This window comes from Bombus flavifrons, chromosome 18, assembly GCF_040668555.2.
Source record: "Bombus flavifrons isolate JBK064 chromosome 18, iyBomFlav1_principal, whole genome shotgun sequence".
Lineage (NCBI taxonomy): Eukaryota > Metazoa > Arthropoda > Insecta > Hymenoptera > Apidae > Bombus > Bombus flavifrons.
In genome coordinates this window covers 6,323,704-6,343,783 of record NC_138459.1, presented here as the reverse complement: position 1 = coordinate 6,343,783, position 20,080 = coordinate 6,323,704, and the positions used below count along the sequence as shown (strand labels likewise).

Below are 20,080 nucleotides of genomic sequence, written 5' to 3'. Positions count from 1 at the left end.
CGATACTAGACATATATGCATATAACACGGAAAGATTACAAATAAGTCGCCGAGTGAATGAATGATGTTTCGAAAGTTGAGTGTACATTCGATCATACATTTCTAGTCTTGGTGCTCAAATACTTAAAATTATAGCATAATTTCAGACTTCGGAGATGTGTTTAGTAATAAAAAAACTATTTATATTATATAACATTTAATAAACATTGGACAGATACAGAAAAATAATAACAAAATCATATTAATTATATATATGTCGGGTTCACATTATGATTAGGGTTAGGGGCATGAAACGAATCTTCATTTGGATTAGACATTGTTGTTATGCAATAGAGAAGATATTTACTAGTACAAATATGATTATTAGTACAAGTGTGGATATTGCAGAATTGACAGGTAACCGCGGTGATTAGACACTAATGACAATGGTCCTAGGTTCGATAACGAGTCTGCGGTCAACGGGATAACAAATGTACTTTGTTCCAAAGTATAAGTCGGACTCGATCAACTTGTCGACGGTACAAGTATTACTAAACTAGCTCTTTGTTAAAACGTAAAATATTCACCGAGCGTAAAGACACTATGTAACTCGCTAATGCGACCTCACGAGAGAACGACTTTCCGTCGCGATGATGCTGCAGAGGAACACTATGATGCTGTGTGTCTAAGGACACGAGATCATCGGATTCATGGAAAAATGCCTTCGTGCGGAAAGTGAGGGAAATCGACGATGGTGTTAATTGGTCAATTTTCATGTTGGTGATTAGAGAAGGATGCTAGCCGTTCTTGAGGGAAAATTGCTAGCGGGAAGCGTCGTTCGTGAGAAAAATAGATTTCTCCTATCTTTCCGTAGTTGGGACAAAGACTGTTTGTCTGTTTGAAGGAATTTAGTTAACTAAATCTTAAGATTTGTAATAGGTCATCAAACTAGCTGAACATGTACTGTGAAAATGCGTCGACATCTGGTAATCGTCTTACCCGAAGAATAGGGTCTGCGTGTGGCGAGCCACGGGGCAGAATCCGTTGGTTGTTTACTGTCGAGTGCGGTGTCACGTAAATTTTAAGGGTTGGTTGATGAAATAAAATAGTCGTAACACAACTATTAACTTTGTTTTAATTGAACTTTATTATGAATTCAGCAAGCACAATGTAATACACACTGAATTAACGTAAATCACAATTCACTCCAATCACGTTATGTAACACTTAGTACGCGACTGTTATAAGGGTGGAGACTGGTAAAGATATGTTGACTATTCTGAGGATACAGGATAAGCGAGTTTTACTGACGATACTGTGTCTGAGGAAGGCTAGGGGTGGGTGTGTCTAAGGACACGGGACTATATGATTTGTTGATGACAATTTTGGTTAAGGAGGCGAGAGTAGACACCGTCTCCGATTGGGTAATAAGACGGTTGGTGGACCAAGAAGGGTTTTAGCCGCCCTCGCGAGAAAGTTGCTAACGGAACATACCAGATGTGAAGAAAACCAACTTTCTGTGCTAACACGTGGTAGACAATAAACGTAAAGGAAATCTAAGACAAGAAATACTCGCTTGGTCCGATGGACCTTAACTATGAAAATTCCAAGACCCCTGGTGGGTACTTAGGACTATTGAAGGTACGCGCCAAGGATGTGCAGACATCTGAGTGCCATCTTGTCCGCGGTGTGTGGCCTGGTCTCTGATGTAAATTGGCGTTACAGTAAAAACGTTAATTAATCGGATTGAATGACAACAATTGCTCAATTATGGCGATGGTAGAATCTAGATTAAAGTGTTAGGGGGTTTTCCCAAAATTTCAAAGGGAAGGCTTCGATGTCCTTTCATCTCCGACATATACAGGGTGGTTGGTAACTGGTGGTACAAGCGGAAAGGGGGTGATTCTACGCGAAAAAAGAAGTCGAAAATATAGAATAAAAATTTTTCGTTTGAGGCTTTGTTTTCGAGAAAATTGACTTTGAATTTTCGCTCGGTACGCGCGCACTTTATCGCGTCTCGTTATAACGGATCTCACTGTAGATCGTTGTATCGATGGATAGTATCGCAGTTTAAGTTTGTTTTTGCCGTAACGGAAAATTAGGAATACATAATGAAATAATACGAAGTAATCATAAAATTTATTGTTACAAAAATTGCTGAAAATGTTGCCCATTCCGCCGAACACATACCTCTGCTCTTCTAATTAAATTTCTATGAACACTTTCTAACGTATTAGATTGTTTTAAAGTATGAAAGGCTACAATAATGTTTTCTTTCAATTGCTCGCAACTTGCGATTTCTTCAGAATAGGTAATTGATTTAATATGGCTCCATAAATAAAAGTCAAACGGAGTTAAGTCAGGAGAGCGTGGTGGCCAAGCTGTTGTTCCAGCATTACCAATCCAGCCTTGGTAATGTTGGTATAAAAAGTCTCTCACATGACGACTAAAATGTGGCGGTGCATCGTCTTGTTGAAAAATTAAAATTCCTCTAGTTCTCAGCGGTACATCTTCTAATAATTCCGGTAGTTTGTTTTGTAAGAAATCGAAATATGCTGCTGACGTTACATTTCCTCCGAAACAATATGTCCCAATAATGAGATGTCCGATTATGTCAGCCCAGATGTTTACGTTCCATCTTACTTGAAAATGTGTTTCAAGAATAGAGTGAGGATTCTCATTTTGCCAATTATGCATGTTATGGACATTGAACATGCCGTCCCTTGTAAATTTCGCTTTATCGGTTCATAAAATTTTTAACAGAAATTCTGCACCGTTGGCATGCTGTTGAAGCAATCAATGACAAAATGCCTTTCGCGAAATCTTATCATGAGGCATGAGTCCTTGTACTCTGGTGATATGATAAGCATGTAAGTTGTTTTCGTGTAGAATTCGAAGAATCGTGAAGCAACTAAAATTATACCGCAAAGAAAGGTTTCTTGCACTTATGTCAGGATGTTCCAAAACGTCCTTTAGTATTTGCTCTTCAACATTTACACTAACGCGTCGTTGACCACCACCATGTCGTCTAAGTTTTTCAAAAGAACCATATTCGCCGAGGGTTCGTTCTGCTCTTTGAATAACACGCCTGTCAGGATGTCGACGATTAGGATACCGATGTCTGTAATGATCAGCTGCGGGTGATGTGTTACCACCACACGCACCTAACGAAAGTATCATGTCCGTATATTCTCGATTGCTGTATGTAGACATGATGGTAGACTAATAGGTACTGATAGCGATAAAAGTCGGATAGTAAGTTAATAGGTAGGAAAACACTTCGGTCACATTGGAAGTGTTTATCAACATAACGTCAATCGAGACAACGATCTACAGTGAGATCCGTTATAACGAGACGTGATAAAGTGCACGCGTACCGAGCGAAAATTCAAAGTCGATTTTCTCGAAAACAAAGCCTCAAACGAAAAATTTTTATTCTATATTTTCGACTTCTTTTTTCGCGTAGAATCACTCCCTTTCCGCTTGTATCACCAATTACCAACCAATCTGTATATACAGAAGATGTTAATCAAACATCAACAACATACAGTGCACATAAGTAAATTTAAAGTTGCACGTGTAAGAAATAGGTTATAATTTAAAAGACGAACCGAGCAAACATAGACATGAACAATGACGGTGGCATTAATAATTTGTCTTACTTGCAAAATATGGGTCTTCCACATGAAGAAGAAGGTCAAGATGAAGAATTGAATGATCTCATGGATGTAACACTACGGTTTATCCATCATGAATCATACGAGTAATTACGGACATATTATTGTATACAATGTTATATAATCGTTTACTGTTTCGAGTACACGCAAAGGATTCGCAAGGATTGCTACAATAATTTGGATGGTGTTATTAAGAGCCTTGTTGACACAGGAGGCTAGGATTATATGTCGAGAACAGTGGGATGATATTATGACATGTGGTGTGAAATTTGTGAAACACGAATCGTACACGCATTTATCAAGCTGTATCATATTCAATATGTATGGCGCAACATCTTCAGCTATCAGTAAACTTAAGACGGGTATTAAATGTTGGACGAAGTGTCGATGTCATAATAATCGATGTAATACATTATAAACAAGAAAAAAGAGAAGAATTGAACGGTCCAATGGACAGAATACTTCCCACCCGTTATCCGAAAACATATAAGGAGTTATTGGAATGTTGCTATTGAAATGCAATTCACATGATTTGCGATGATTTTTATATCAATCTGGATTCTAATGACCAGGAATTTTATGACAAGGCAGGAGAGCATTCCATATGTACAGCTATGCATCTTGCCTGTGTCACGGATTGTGAGTTTGCGCTGTACGAATCACTTGACAATAGCGGCAGTACACGTGTCACCTCCCGCTCTACGCACGCGCCGTAACGTAGACTAAAACTACCAATAGCGCGAGTGAGCGTTTCAATTTGAGATTCAAATAAAATTTAACAATTTGTATAGAAACCAAATTCGAGCCTCACAACCCCCACGGAATAACCCGCCACATGACGACCCCTCCACGGTAGATCTAATTATAAATAAGCGTAGCGACATAGAAGATACAGAGAGATAATTCCTTAGTTCAGAGTAGTTAATTCCTCAGTTCTGTGTGATTAGTTCCTCAGTTCTTGGTGATTAATTCCTTGGTTCTTGGCGACAGTTCCTCAATTCTTGGCAAGTAATTTCTTTGTTCATAGCGATTGGTTCTCAATTCCTTTAGCTCTTAATTTCTTAGTTCCTTTGCCTTTCAATTCTTTAGTTCCTTAGTTTTTCAACTCTTAGTTCCTTTAGCTCTTAGTTTTTTGCTCTTAGTTCTTAAGGTCTTTAGTCCCTTAGTTCTTTAGCTTTTAGCTCTTTGTTTCATTAGTTCCCAGTCCTTGTCAGTTTTGTTAATCGAGGTGTTTGTATTTGTCAATTTGTAAATTATTGAAAATCAATTAAATTAAAATCTTGTAATTAATAAGAGAAAAAACGTATCGCGAACGATTGTAACTTCGAGCATTCGAAATCTCAACGACAATTCTGTCAATATCCAATTAGAATTAGAATAAACATTTGTTGTGGAAGATATTTGTCTAATAATATAATAGGATTAAGCGAACATTTATTTTCACCAACCTTGATCCTCTCCCGTGCCAGTACTCCTGCGCGTAGCAGGTTAGCCGAAACGTGGAGATTAATTGCCAATCGCATTAAACATCAGACAACGCTACCATTTAATCTAAATTCAAAAATTAACGGCAACACAACCAAAACAAATCAAACAAAAACGTAACACACGATCTATCTGGACGAAATTCAATACGCGTTATCACTCGTTGGTGAAACGTAAAAATAAGTGCTTTAATAATAATAATAACAATTAATGATCAACATGTAATTATAAATGTAAGTAATAAAGTGTTAACAGAAGGATGGGTCTAACCTATGCGTTCGCAATCATCGGAACTGTATAAGCAATAGTGGGGTACGACTGCAACGGTGAACATTTAAATATGATGACTATTTTCGTAAAGTTTCCAAAATTTTAACTAACTTAAATACTTTGTTGCGTATTATCGACTAGAGAGCAACCGTTCAGGTCAAACCGATCGGTCGATATCGCGTACCTCGATTGACTTAACGTTCAAGGTGGAGGAGATGGAATAACTTGAGTGTTAGATTTAGACGGCACTTTGTCGTCCTGTGTCTGTAGTCTTCGTTGCTTGTAGTTGAACTAAGTTGGGACTCTGTCGTCCTGTGTCTGTAGTCTTCGTTGCTTGTAGTTGAACGAAGTGAGGACTCTGTCGTCCTATGTCTGTGCTGTCCGATGGTTGAAGCTGAACTATCTCATGCCCTCTCGGCTGGTCCTTGCCTGGGTTTTTCCTGGCCTCGAGTCATTACGTTTACTGCCCTGGGAGGACCGGTAATTCGGAATTTCCTAATGAGGGAAATGGACCTGTCTAAATATCTAAAATCGAAGCGAAAGGAATTCCACATACAGTGCACATATATAAAATTAAGTTAGTACATGTAGGAAGTAGACTATAAATTATATACGAACAGATAGATATAGACACGAGCGGTGATAATACATAAATAATCGAAAATTGTTTCTTATAGTATAGCTGTATAGTATACCTGTAACAAATTATAAACGAAAAAAGGGCGAGGAATGCCTAGAAACGGAATGCTGCCATCGAACCATCCCAAGGCATATAACCAATTAATGAAATGTTATTAATTGCACAAAGCTATTTCCACTCACTTATTGTCAAAATTATTTCGTCACATTTTGCGAAGCCTGACATAGTAACCTGGATGATGATGCTCAGGTCCTCTTCAACTACGGATACTGCGCTATAGATGCAGAGTGGTAAGACTGCAACGTCACCCGATGTGAAAATTGTGATGTGCGCATTGCGCAGATATTATTAGCCGCCGCATATCTGCGGTGTATAGAAGAATATTAGGAATTAGCACTGAAACGGTTATGATGGAGTCTAGAAATTGGACAAAGCATCGAAGTCAAAATTCGGCGAGGAAGAAGCGCCGATCAAATAAAAACTTATTAATGTTTGTTTCATCCAGAACACCTGCCCAATAATGTACTATCGTGGGCAAAAGGCCTAAGAGATATAGAGTAATCTATAAACAATGTCGCGAGAGCCGAGGCGCTGTCGGGCCCATCAATGTGTCGTCGGTCCTTCAATTGAATAGTTTCGTAGAAAAGGCCTACGTGACCCTGGCCACGAACGGTAGCGGAATACGTGCGTGGTGGGCCTAAGAAACGACAAAAGGATGTTAGAACAGTCAGTGTCAGTGGAGAAGCCAGAGAGTGTGAAACCCAAGATTCGGACTCTTTTGGACACATCACCACCTCATCATCATAGCCTACACCAAAGCTGTGACGCACCTTAGTCCACATCAGAGATAGAATATCGACCCCCGACCTTCGGACACTTTTCTACATCATAACCTACACTAAACCCCTCAACATCCACAAACGGAAACGTATATAAACCGAGATTTCACCCAGCTCGGGCAGTTCTTGTTCTAGTTGCTGTTCTTGTACAACACCCTTTTTACGGTTCAGTGTTATTCTATTATTGTAAGTGCCAAAATTATAATAAAGTTCGATAAAAGAAAATTAATAGTTGGGTTACGACTCAGTTTTCTTTTCTCTTACAACCCAAGTATCAATTTTACGTGACACTAGCGTTGTCGAGAGAGTGTGGTCCGCGTGAGACAGAGAGAGAGAGTGAGAGAGAGAGAGAGAGCGTTGGATCCGTTGTGACCAGAGTTGCAAATTAACTACTGAGTTGTCTAAAGTATAGTCCGTTATTGCGATTAGTTCACGTTAAACAACCATGGTTCTTCTGTATAATCAACATCTGTAGAATTCATTTATTGTGAATAAATTATTATTATATTTCCGATATAACAATAACTTCTGGAAACATTACGGAATTTAATTTGCAATTTTTGAATGATGTATTAAATAAATTAGAGGAATGAATAAATAGTATGTATCATTAGAAGGCAGTAAAATAGTAAATGTATTATTGGAAGAATAACTTTAATCCTTCCCGAAGAGTACTCCTTAGTACTTCTCTATACTTATATACTTTCTTTGCACTTCTGCCCATAGCAGGTAAATCGAAAACGTGGTTAACATTTATCAGTAGTATTTCTTCATGAATCAACACTATTGTTTTGTAAATTCAAGAATAATTTTAAATAACGAAAAATCAAGATTGAAAATCACGATTGAGTCAGTAACATCTGAAGCTGTATCGCGCTGATTGAATTTTGGATTTGAATTTTAGATTTTGGATCCACTGAACAGAGTCGTATTTTAAATTTATTTCCATTTTGGAATAACAGAGATGTAATTAGCCTCTGTCGCGCCGTTTGGAGCAGTGGTACTAATTGTTGATGAAATATTTCGACCAGAGATTAAATTCATCTAAATAACCTAAGGATTATTTCTGGTGGCAGCGATGCCGAATAGAATTTAGTTCGAGAATAAATCAAGATGGTGTAACGTCAATTCACATCAGAGACCAGGTCACACACCGCGGGCAGGATGGCTCCCAGATGTCTGCACATCCTTGGCGCGTACCCTGAATAGTCCTAAGTACCCATCGAGAGTCTTGGAATTTTCATATTTAAGGTCCTTCACACCGAGCGAGTATCTCTCGTCTTAGGTTTCTTTTTACGTTTATTGTTTACTGCGGGTTAACATGGAAAGTTGGTCTTCCTCACGTCTGGTATGTTCCGTTAGCAACTTTCTCACGAGGACGGCTAAACCCCTTCCTGGTCCACCAACCGTCTCATTATCCAATCGGAGACGGTGTCTACTGCCCTCACTTCCTTAACTAAAATTATCATCAACAAATCCGATAGTCCCGTGTTCTTAGACACGCCCACCCCTAGCTTTCCTTAGACATGGTATCGCCAGTAAAACTTCACTTATTCTGTATCCTTAGAATAGTCAACATATCTTTACCGGTCTCTACCCTTATAACAGTCGCATACTTAACGTGTCAGTGTAACTAAGTTTTACATAACGTGGTTGGAGTAAATTGTGATTTATGTTAATTCAGTGTGTATTCCATTGTGATTGCTGAAATCGTAATAAAGTTTAATTAAAACAAAATCAAGTCAAGTTTACGTGACAATGGCAAAAATAACTTTGTTTGAATAATTAAATTATCAGAGAGCAGATACAGTAACATGCATACAGCAAAGTAACATACATTATGTTTGATGGTAGCGGTGAGATGGTGTTGGCATCATTTGAAATTTGAATTTGAGTTGGAATTTGTAATTTAAATGAATGGCTTTGATAATTAAATAAGTATGTGTGAATTCTTATCTTCAGGTACGCACGCATATAATCACCTTAGCCTTTAAATGCACATGTACTAAACGGATTTTCCAACTCAATTTTCTTAAAAAACGAAGTTCTTAATGAAAAAGTTTTATTCTGTTTTGCTTATTTTTCGCCGTACATCAACACGTACACACTTCTACCTATATGAATATGCTACCTTACACAATGACGCTTACACTTCCCGGGTTTCGTCGAAATAGAAATGTTTTACTCGAAAACTTGTTGTTATTATTACATCTAACTAACAGGCATGTGCCTTTTATAATAGAATGAAACATATAAAATTCGGAGCTAATAATAATCGAAAACTTCTAACTTAATTTGCATTTGCAACAATTTTTTAACAAAATATGACTGTCTTGTATCGTTCTAAATCGTACTATGACATTTACATTCTAACCGGGATACAGAAATATTCAATTCAACGTATGTCTGTTGCTATTATCTGTATGCCGAAAATTCGATGCGCCTTATATTCCTCATTTACTTGACCATGGAACATGGGCGTGCCGGGTGTACCGGAGCCAGGGTATAAAATGTAGCCGTGAGAGAGTTGAGGGGTCTTTAGTGTTGTCAGCGTTGTCAGTGAGTGTAGTCGGCGTGAAAGGCGTAGCGTCTAATCTCGCGCAAAACGCTAGTCACAGAATACGACGGAGGGTCTCCCACGCCGGGCAAAACTACAGCGTGTGGTGGACCGTGTCCTCGCACTCCCCGCAGTGGTGACAGGTGTTCGTCATCCATCTTCCGATTTTCAGTAGGTATTCCGCGAATACTCCGTGTCTTGTGAGCACCATTTTCTTTTTTTTTTTTTTTTTTCTTAATGGCGGAGGAGAAAATGCTATTACGCATACCCAAGCCTTAAATATGTGGGGCTGGGTCGATGGCGTTGCTATACCCACTGTAATTTCGACCAATCGCGGGGAGACGCAATCGCGAGGAGAGACGTCAACGGGAGTCGTAAATTCCCGTTACGATTATACTAATCGACACCACGAGTTGATCGATCCCCTGATTTTGGTTAAGATAATAGGGATAATTCAGTTAGTATAACACTGTGATTCACAGAATTATAAAAATATATATTTCCAACACTTAAGCTACACTGTTGAGTAGATATAAATCGTCGATAACAACTTGTCGCACGAATATGAGATAGATATGAATAATAGAGCAAGGCTCGTACAGTCGAATTTCGTATGTTAGTGGACGTAGCACTAGAGGATACTTGATAGACGTTAGATTTGGATGTTAGACTTCGACGTTGTAGTATGTAGAAGAAGTAAGTTGACTTGACCTAGCCGTGTTGATGAAATAAGTTGATTTGACCCTCCTGATGTAGCAGGAGAAGTCTGCGACTTGACCCTCCTAGAGTCGTAGGAGAAGTATTCGACTTGACCCTCCTAGAGTCGTAGGAGAAGTGATGAGTAGGAAGCCTCCGACCAACGTGGTTCGTTAGTGACCTTGTGCATGGGAAAACCCAGCGTGTTCTATTAGATAGATGTTCGGTTTTTCCTAATGGGTGCGTACCCGCTTTCTCCATGTTTTTAATTGCGCCTAATAAACCCAAGGACCTCTCTAAAAACCTGATGTGCGTCGCAAATAGTTCTAGCCTTAAGAAATCTTTCAGGACAACGGATTAAATGAAGATACATGTGTACACAATGAAAGAGAAAAGTTATGGTTGGTCCTTAGGTTTATTGAGGGTCGAAATGACGCTACGCAGGCCATCGGCTGCCCGGTCACGAGAGCTGCAGCGCCGATGTTTTAGGCGACGTAACACCCACTAAAAACCCTTCATCTGTCAGCTACTCTTCTATGCAAGCGTCAACCCTGGACCCATTACTTCAGGGTTAGTCTTAACTACGCCACGCTCCCCCATTCTTGAGTCCCGGAATGATAGCGGAAGCCCTCCGCGGCCTCTTCAAACCTCCCAATTTGGCAGGACCGATCTAACGGCCCGGTACTAACCTTCGAGAACGGACAACTCCCTCACATAGACAACGCACTCCGACTACTGCTCCACCGATATTCGGCAGCAGGCCACATAAGGCGTAGGCTGCGGTCGTCACTTTGGGAACCACGAGCCTGAAGTGCGGTGCGAACTTCGATTGACTGTTAATGGCGAGGCCCAGATATTTCATCTGAAGCCCTACCTCGATGTCCTACCAGCTTATGTCCAAACAGAAGCCGGGCTAATGTTTCCTCCCACGTCGAACGACTCCGCTGAAAGTCGTACTGGCTTCCGTGCCAACCGTGCCACTCGCCCTGACATGTCGGCCTACAGACGGGCGGCAATGATTCTTTCGAAGAGCTTGCCCACTTCATGCAATAGGCACGCCGGACGATACTAGGGCGGGTCGTCCCTCCTTCCAAAGCAGTACCAGCCTGGCCATACGCCATATTCGAGGGTAAGCTCCCTCTCTCAGTCACCGTGTAAACAGGTGTCGTAGTCTGGGGGCCATGACCCGCATCGTCTCCGCTCATACCCGTCCCGGGACTCCGAGGAGGCTATCCTTCTCGCCGCGTTCAGCATCTCCCCGCGTGCATATAGACTGACGGAGCGTCATATTTGATTTTGTGATGGCGTGAACGATATTGAAATATGTCACACCGTTACCAAACCATTTTTTTCGTGGAGGAAACATTCATAGGCGCCCCGTGCCCTCCGGGGAGAGGACGCGGGGTAGTGCCGAATTCGTACCAGCTAAAACCTCAACGGTGATCGTCCCGACGATTGGTAGGAGGGTCCCGTGGCCATCTTTTTCGTATTACTGCTGGGGTACGCCTTCGTCTTCTCCCTGATGCTGTAATTGGGAGTCATCTTTGATTAATTGGGCCGTCAGGAGGGACCACTCCTCCTAACGCCAAGCTTCCTGGTCCGTCGTGCAAGTCCAAAGGGGAGACCAGACCCTCTTCGGCGTGACGACACTCTCGATGAATGTTGTCCTCTCACCCTTTCTCTCTCGGCGCGTACCTTTGCGAGCATGACTTGCTCGCAGTAGGAGCGGATGGCGATGTACTCCTGTTGCCCCCTCAGCATGGCTTCTACTATCGCCTCGGGGGCCAAACTCTCGCGGATGGCGAGTCGCAGGACACGGCGCGGTTCTTCCCACACCGGGCAGAACTCCAGCGTGTGCTGTGCCATGTCTTCCTCTTCCTCGCAGTGGTGGCACGTACTAGTCACCTACCGCCGAATGCTTAGCAGGAACTGCCCGAAAGCTCCGTGCCCTATGAGCACCTGCGTCATCCTGTACGTCAGCAGGAGCCCGCCACGACCTCTCTAGGCCTCCCAGTTCGGTAGGATCGCTCCAACGGCCAGTTGAGGCCGCACCGTATCCTCGGCGGTGAGCTGAATGCGCAACCGCTTCCACGTCTCGAGCCTTGCCTCCCCCCGGACGTCGCGGACCAACCGGCCGGCAGAGGACGTTTCCCCGCCCAAGCACAGGCCCTGCAGTTGATGGCACACCTGTCGGAGCACTAGGGCCTCGAGCCAGGACAGTCGCCGACGCATACGATATCGTCCGGTATCCCCTTACGATCCTGACGGCGGTCGTCCTATGAAGCCTCCTAAGCAAAAGTACACTGCGTCGACTTCTCATCAGATTCTCTAACCACACCAGGGGGTACAGGACCAGAGAACGTATGACTCCCTCATACAGTCGGCGCAATTCGACTTCTGCCGCACCGATATTCGGCAGCAGTCCTAATAGAGCGTTGGCTGTCGTCGTCACTTTGGGAACCAGAGGCTTGAAATGCAGCCCGAACGTCCATTGACTGTCGATGATGAGGCCCAGGAATTTCATCTGTGGTCTTACCTCATTCTCCTCTCCGCTTATGTCCAAAACAGTTCGTGCGGAGGAGTTTCCCTACGTCGGTAGTCATAAAACCATATGGCTTCCAACTTGGCTGGAAACACCTTCAGGCCCAGCCTACGTATAGCTCGTATCACGCAAGCGACGGCAAGCTCTCCGTGGTGCAGCGTCTCGTACCAGCAGCGTCCTCCGGCCAAGTCCAATGTGTCGACCGCGTAACACATCATGCGCGAGTCTGGAGGCATAGGGGAACGAAGCACCACGTCGTATCCGATGATCCACAGAATCGGACCCAAAACCGAACCCTGGGGAACCCCGCGCTCAACTGATCACCGCCCTTCTTCATCCTTGCCGGTGTAGCCGACCCATCTGTCGCTCAGGTAGGCCCGTATGATACGAATGATGTAGGGAGGCACCTCGAAAAATTCCAGGGTCCCCAATATCCCATCCCAGGGTATGGTGTTGAATGCATTGACTATGTCTAAAGAAACTGCCAGCGCTACCCCATTCCGGGAAACCATGGCCCATGACATCTCTCGTAGTCAGTTCATTGCATCCTAACCCCAACCTAACCATCTGTTCCAGCACAAACATGTGCAATGTATAGCAGCTCATTGTCCCCCGAACCTTCTGGTTTAGTAAACATAAAGTTACATTCTCTATCTATATTCGCTATTTAAACAGCAGCACGATTTAAGAAAAATGCACCACGAATTATTTCATAAGGATTACAACGTGTTCCTGCTCGACGTATTTCAACGTGTTCTTGCTCGACGCATTTCAACGTCAGCCAAATGATCGAATACTGTTTTTGCATTGATAATATTTTTCGCTATATCTTCACAAGAGAAATCAATTTCATCATCTACGGTCAACTTTTTAGGTCCCTGATGTAACCAGTGCTGCATTTCTTCTAATGCAGATATATTAGAATTTGTATTTCTTATCCATTTTATATCTTCTACACACATTATTACTTCCCCTGCAGGATTCCATTTAAGACCTGAAGCTTCAAGTCCAGGAACATGATGTCCAAGACCTCTAAGACCATGCTGTTTAGGTGCTTGAACTGGTTCTAAACGATCTTGTTTATTTTATCCAAGGTCGTAACCTTCTTTATATCCCACCATTCGCATCATCCTTTTGCCCTTATCGAAGAGGTTTTTTGACTCTTGTGTTATTACTTCTATTCCTGTATTGTTAAGTCCCTTTCTATCAATATCCTCTTCGTCAGATTCACTTGAACTTCTACGAATTTTTTATCGTTTACTATGGTTATAAGTATCTTCTTCACATTTCTTCCTTTTTGTCCTAGTTTATATATATTATATTGATGCATCAATTGTATAACAATACACTTACGTACAAGAATATTGTAATATTCAGTAACAAAGATAGAATTAACCACTTCACAAGTATAAAAAAGTCACTTTATACACTGTAACGAAATAGTATCCAAGAAACGTGTTAAAACTTGCATAGAAAATACATGAATTAAACTGAGAAACCACTCCGCTCTTTCGCCACTAACTTCGACACATCCGTGACCAACTAGTCGCAGAGTGGGACTGATCGAAGCGGCCCAGATGCAACGCCAACGTACCTCAAGCGGCTACTGCCCCGCCATCTATAGTGTAGTATCGTGGAAAAAGGGCCTGTGGTGGCACTCGATAACAAATACCACCACTCGACACTAACTAGTGTCGGACGACGGTAGCGCAGTGGTTAGCGCCTTCCGTTGACCGTAAACCTCTGAACAAGACGGACCGCTCAGCCCAGAAAGGGACATCAGGCTTAGATCCTGACAGTGCGCGCGTCAAAGCAAAGTAACGCTGCCAAATAGGAAAAAGAAAAAGTGACAAAAAGTAAAAAAAAAGTGTCAAACAGTGAAAAACATTGCAGTGACATCATCGCCATAAAACAAAAATAAAAAACAAAAACATAAAAGGAAAAAAAGCAACAAAATTAAGGTATATAAAAAAATAGGAGTCATCGAGAATGAAGCAAAAAGCAAGAAAACGGAATCCGCCCTAGACTTAACAAAAAAACAAACAATAAAAAGAAAAATAAACGCACAGAAAGCAGCTGTAGAAATCAACAATAGCGCAAGATTTTCCGCGCAAAAGACGCGGAAACTCAACCCACAACCAAACCTGATTGCCAGGACAAAAGGACCAGTAAACGCAAACGAGGAAATTCTCCGCACACAGGAAGAAAAAGCTGCGGAATTCACAATCATGAGGCCCATAAGAGCAACCCCACCTCCAGCAATTACAACCAGCAATAGATTCGACATATTACAAACCGAACCAGCATCTCAACCCCAACAGGGACTAACAAACTACTTAACGCCGTGCTCAACGTTAGAGCAAATAAAAAAAAAAACGACTCATTAAGAGGCAAAATTGGTAAACACAGTCCCACCACATCGCCAAAACACTCATCACCGGAGAGGCGACAGGCCTCATCGAACAACCCTGGAGGCCCAGCGCCAATGTCATCGCCAAGGGGGGGGGGGGGGGCGGACACCGAACGGACACCCCAGCAGACACACCGCGGATGAGCGTACGAACGCCCCTACCACTACAAGGGAAATCAAACCTCCACCCATCGTTATCACAACTCAAGACTCAAAAGACACAATAACACTCATAGAAAAAGTGTCAAATATAAAAAATTTCCACATTAAAAGGATACACACAGGTAAACATACGCTCTACCTCCGAAACATACCCGACTTTCACAAAGTCAAAGAAACACTCCGTGCAGCAAACACAACCTACTATACCTATACACCCAAAACAGAAAAACACCACACATACTTACTAAAAGGACTAGACAACAGCTACACTGAAACAGAAATACTCGTAGACTTACAATCCTTACAAATAGACGACGTCCAATTTACAAAAGTCTGACGGTTTACGACAAAAAGATCAAGAGAGAACAATATATTGCTCCCAATTTACATAATACAATTATCCCCCCACAGCAATATAAGTAATCTGTTAAAAATTAACCATTTTAACTACTTTAGGATAAAATGGGAAAAGATAATAAAAAGAAATGATGACATAACTCAATGCCATAAATGCCAGCGACTAGATCACACTGACAAAATAGTAACCTAAACTATCGCTGTGTAAAATGCACAGAGCCTCATGGCCCAGGCGACTGCAAAATAAAAAAAGAAGACGCGGTTACTAAAGACAAAATATTCTGCGTAAACTGCAAAAACTACGGACACCCCGCGTCATACAAGGGGTGCCCCAAACTCGTAGAACTACGTAAAAAGCTAGCCGATAAAATAAAAAAAGACAAAGAAACAAAGACGAAACGAATTGCCTAAATTAGCCGTAAAGACATCCCAGAACTAAAGTTCTCTGACGTAGTGAAACAGCAAACAAAATTAAATCAAATAATCGAAAACACACCACAAATAACGAACTTAGATCCGCGCTCAAGCCAAAGTTCAATTACAACCGATAACACTCCCCAACTAAACATTATAAACGTTATTGAAGACTTTAAAAAAAGCATACTCCAAGCGTTAAAAGAACAACAAATGCAATTAAATGAAATAAAAAAAACTCTATCAACGCACGAAGAAAGGTTCGACGCCATCTTCAGCACTTTCAATAGTTTAGATGACAAATAACCAAAAACCTCAAAACCAACAAGTACAGCAAAAAACATATAAATTAAACTTAAAACATCTGAAAATAATTGCAATAAATGCCAACTCCCTAATTTCAAATAAAAAAAGATACAGTATGCTAATCCTAATAAATAAAGAAACCCCCGACATCGTACTCATCTCAGAAACAAAACTAAATAAAAGACACAAAGTACACTTCAAAAACTACTCCTTGATAAGACAAGACAGACCGAACGCCAGCCAAGGAGGAGGAACAGTAATCCTCATAAAAAACCCTATAAAACACAAAACAATTCTAAATGACAAAATAACAAGTTTCAAAATCCCAGAAACAACGATCATAAAAATAAAAATAAGCGATAAGGAAAACCTATTTATCACTGCAGCCTACGCAACCTACGGAAACCGGAATGAATTTAGCGAAGAATTCAATAAACTCTTCGAACTCTTACAGCTCAACAAACCGGAAAACTACTATATAATAGCAAGCGACCTTAACGCAAAACATACAAGCTGGAAAAACGAAATAAAAAACACGAGAGGCAACTTCATTAGAAACTGGTTAGACAATAAAAGCATTCACTTCAAAACAAACTTATACAGCTCCGAGCAACCCTCTTACCCAAAAGGAGGTTCATACCTGGACATATGCTTAGCAGATGCGCGACTAAAATTTCAAAACCTACGTCCAAATAACACTCTCAAAACCTTAGCCTATGACAGTGACCATAACGCCCTACTATTTCAAATAAACAAGAATACATCTGACCTCCTAACACTCGAAACACAGACCGAGGCACCCAGGTACAATTACAAAAAGACAGACTGGAAAAAATTCCAAAACATACTCGAACAGAACTGCGACCTAAAAATCTACAACAACGTCAACCTAACAAACAATCAAATCGACTCATTCATAGACGAAATAGAAAAACATACACAAATCGCTCTCCAAAAATCCATGCCAATCGTAAAACAAGAAAATTCATGCGAGCCCTATATCAACAATAAAATAAAAGAACTACAACGAGACAAAAGCTACATACTCTCCAAAGTAAACAATATAAAATTCAACTATTCTTACGACAAAAGAAAAGAATTAGAATTTCTAAAGTACCTTCTATACGAAATAAAAACACATCTGAAACAAGAATTCGCAAGCTCCATAAACCATCACTGGACAAACAAAATAAATAACATCTCCAAAAACGACTCAGCCAACATGTTCACACAAATAAATCAAATCTTCAGACCAAAAGAACAAAACCCATCCCACCTCTCAAATTGCCTCCAGAGAAATCCTCCCTCATCCAAGAAGCAGGTATAACGATACACAACAGCAACAAAGACACCGAGCATAACTTCATAATAACTAAAACAACAGAAAAACTAGACATTATCGGCACCCACTTTTCCAAAACACACACACAAAACGAACACATGGGCCGTGAACAACTAAACAGAATTATCATCGCCGAAACAAACAAACTCAAAAATGAAATGGAACAAGACATAACGCTAAACAAAGCAGTCAGCACATTCTCAAACGAAAACACCGCAGACAATCCCAAACAACCGGAACCAGAAATAAACTACTTCACAAACTACAATCAACTAAACAAAATCTTCTCCAAACTAAACAACAAAAGATCCTCCGGCTTCGACGGCATCCCAAACATCCTACTCAAGCGCCTACAGAACAAAATAAAATGGTACTACACAGTACTCTTCAACAATGCACCAAACAACACATATTTCCCCAAAAAATGGAAAAAAGCCAAACTGATAGCTATAACAAAAAAAGATAAAGACGGCTCATCACCCGCAAACCTACGACCCATAAGTCTCCTCCCCAACATAAGCAAAGTATTTGAAATAATCATAAACAACCCCCTCACCTCCTTCTGCTTAAAAAATGACATAATCCCAGAAAATCAATTTGGCTTTCGACACAAACACTCCACAATTCACGCAATAAACAAACTTACGTCGGACATCTGCTGGGCGCTAAACGCAAAACAAAGAGTAGCCGCCTGCTTAATAGACCTCGAAAAAGCTTTCGACACAGTCTGGATCCCAGGTCTCATATACAAATTAATCAAGAAAAACTTTCCCAAATATCTAATTAAAATAGTTTGGGACATGATCATAAGCAGAACATTCGTAATGACCGAAGGTTCGCACACATCAAACAAAGAATTCTCCATAAAAAACGGTCTGCAACAAGGCACAGTAAACTCCCCGTTACTTTTCAATATTTACAATAGTGACTTACTAAACCACTTTAATCTCAATACATCCACCCATAAACGCTCCATAGCCTTCGCAGATGACTTAATCATCTACGTAACAGGCCGCAAAACCAAAACAATAAAACGGAACTGCAAGAACTCTTTGAAAAAATTAACAATTATTACAACACATGGAAGCTAAAAACAAACACAAGCAAATGCGAAACCATACTGTTTAGACCCAAGTCAAGCAAAATCGGTCCAATAGAAAGGGAACACTGCAGAAAATTTCAGCTAAGGGAAAAAGCAAACGAAGGGGAGCTCATACCACATAAAAACTGCGTAAAATACCTAGGTATAAACATAGACGATAAATTAAACTACAAGCAGCACATCCAAATCCAACTCTCCAAAGCCAGCAAAGCATTCTGGGGAATAAAAAGATTATTTTACTCTAAATATCTCAACAGTCAAGTAAAACTCCTGTGCTATCAAGCACTAATCAAACCGATCATAACCTACGGCTCCCGTAAATAAATCTGATACAACATATCAGTCTCCCAAATGGAAAAAATTCGCATGTTTGAAAGAAAATGCATCAGAGCTTGCTTGAATACTTATAGATCCGAACACAGCGGATTCAAAAAATATGTCAAAAACAAAACAATCTACGACCTAGCCAACATTCACCGCATAGACTGTTACATCTTAAAATTAACAAGAAACCACTTCACGCAAGCGGCAAAGATACAAGAAAATAGTCTAATCTCCAGTTGCTTATTCCCAAATGACGAATATTACAAAAACACTCTGGCAACAGGCTGCATCCCCCCAGAAGCGTCATATAACTAGACGAAGAAAACTACCTCCAAGACCAAAATAACATTCCAATAATATATCACATAAAAAGAAAAATAGGAACCAAAACTATACTCTACGAAGAAAACTTAAACGGACAAACCGCAGACACTAGGTGGAGATACAACATGGCCCTCCCTCTGAAAGACGCTAAAGACAAACACAGAAAAAACACAAAGAAATATTGGTGGATTCCAAATCCATAATAAAACAAGAGAACAAACCAGTAAACCGACAGAACACAACTCTGACACCGTATAACACAGGTGTAATTGTAAATAACTGTAAATATTGTAAATAAACCTATTTGACATCCCCCTCCCCCGCCCCCTTCCTATTATCCCACCTCTCCCAAAGTTATACAGCACCCAAAAAGTAGACTACCGAAGCGTCCTGTTTTGCGACCAAGTTTTCAGGACAGAAAAACAAACCAAAAACAAAATTACATAAAAGCTCCGCTCCCCAGCGGCTTAAATCCAAAGAATAGATTTAAAACACAAAAAATGTAAAACGCCGACACATAATACAGTATGGCTACGACGTACCGTCGCGTATCGGTACTTTTGCCTAACGCATCTTATCGAAATTCATAGTTTATTGTGAATACCCAATATGTATTAAAAATTGTATCTTGGTAAATAAACTCTAAAAAAAAAA

At 40.8% G+C, this 20,080-nt stretch overlaps 2 long non-coding RNA genes across 2 annotated transcripts in view; one reads left to right on the top strand and one right to left on the bottom strand.

Moving 5' to 3' along the window:
• The window catches only part of LOC138189146 (uncharacterized), a 30,080-nt gene that overhangs the window by 9,636 nt on the left and 364 nt on the right, over window positions 1-20,080 (bottom strand). The window lies entirely within an intron of this gene.
• Window positions 4,349-20,080, top strand: part of LOC138189142 (uncharacterized) — a 288,383-nt gene continuing 272,651 nt past the window's right edge. Inside the window, exon 1 of the long non-coding RNA XR_011175938.1 lies at window positions 4,349-4,806. This is a non-coding gene — a long non-coding RNA (uncharacterized LOC138189142). The remainder of the gene's footprint in view (window positions 4,807-20,080) is intronic.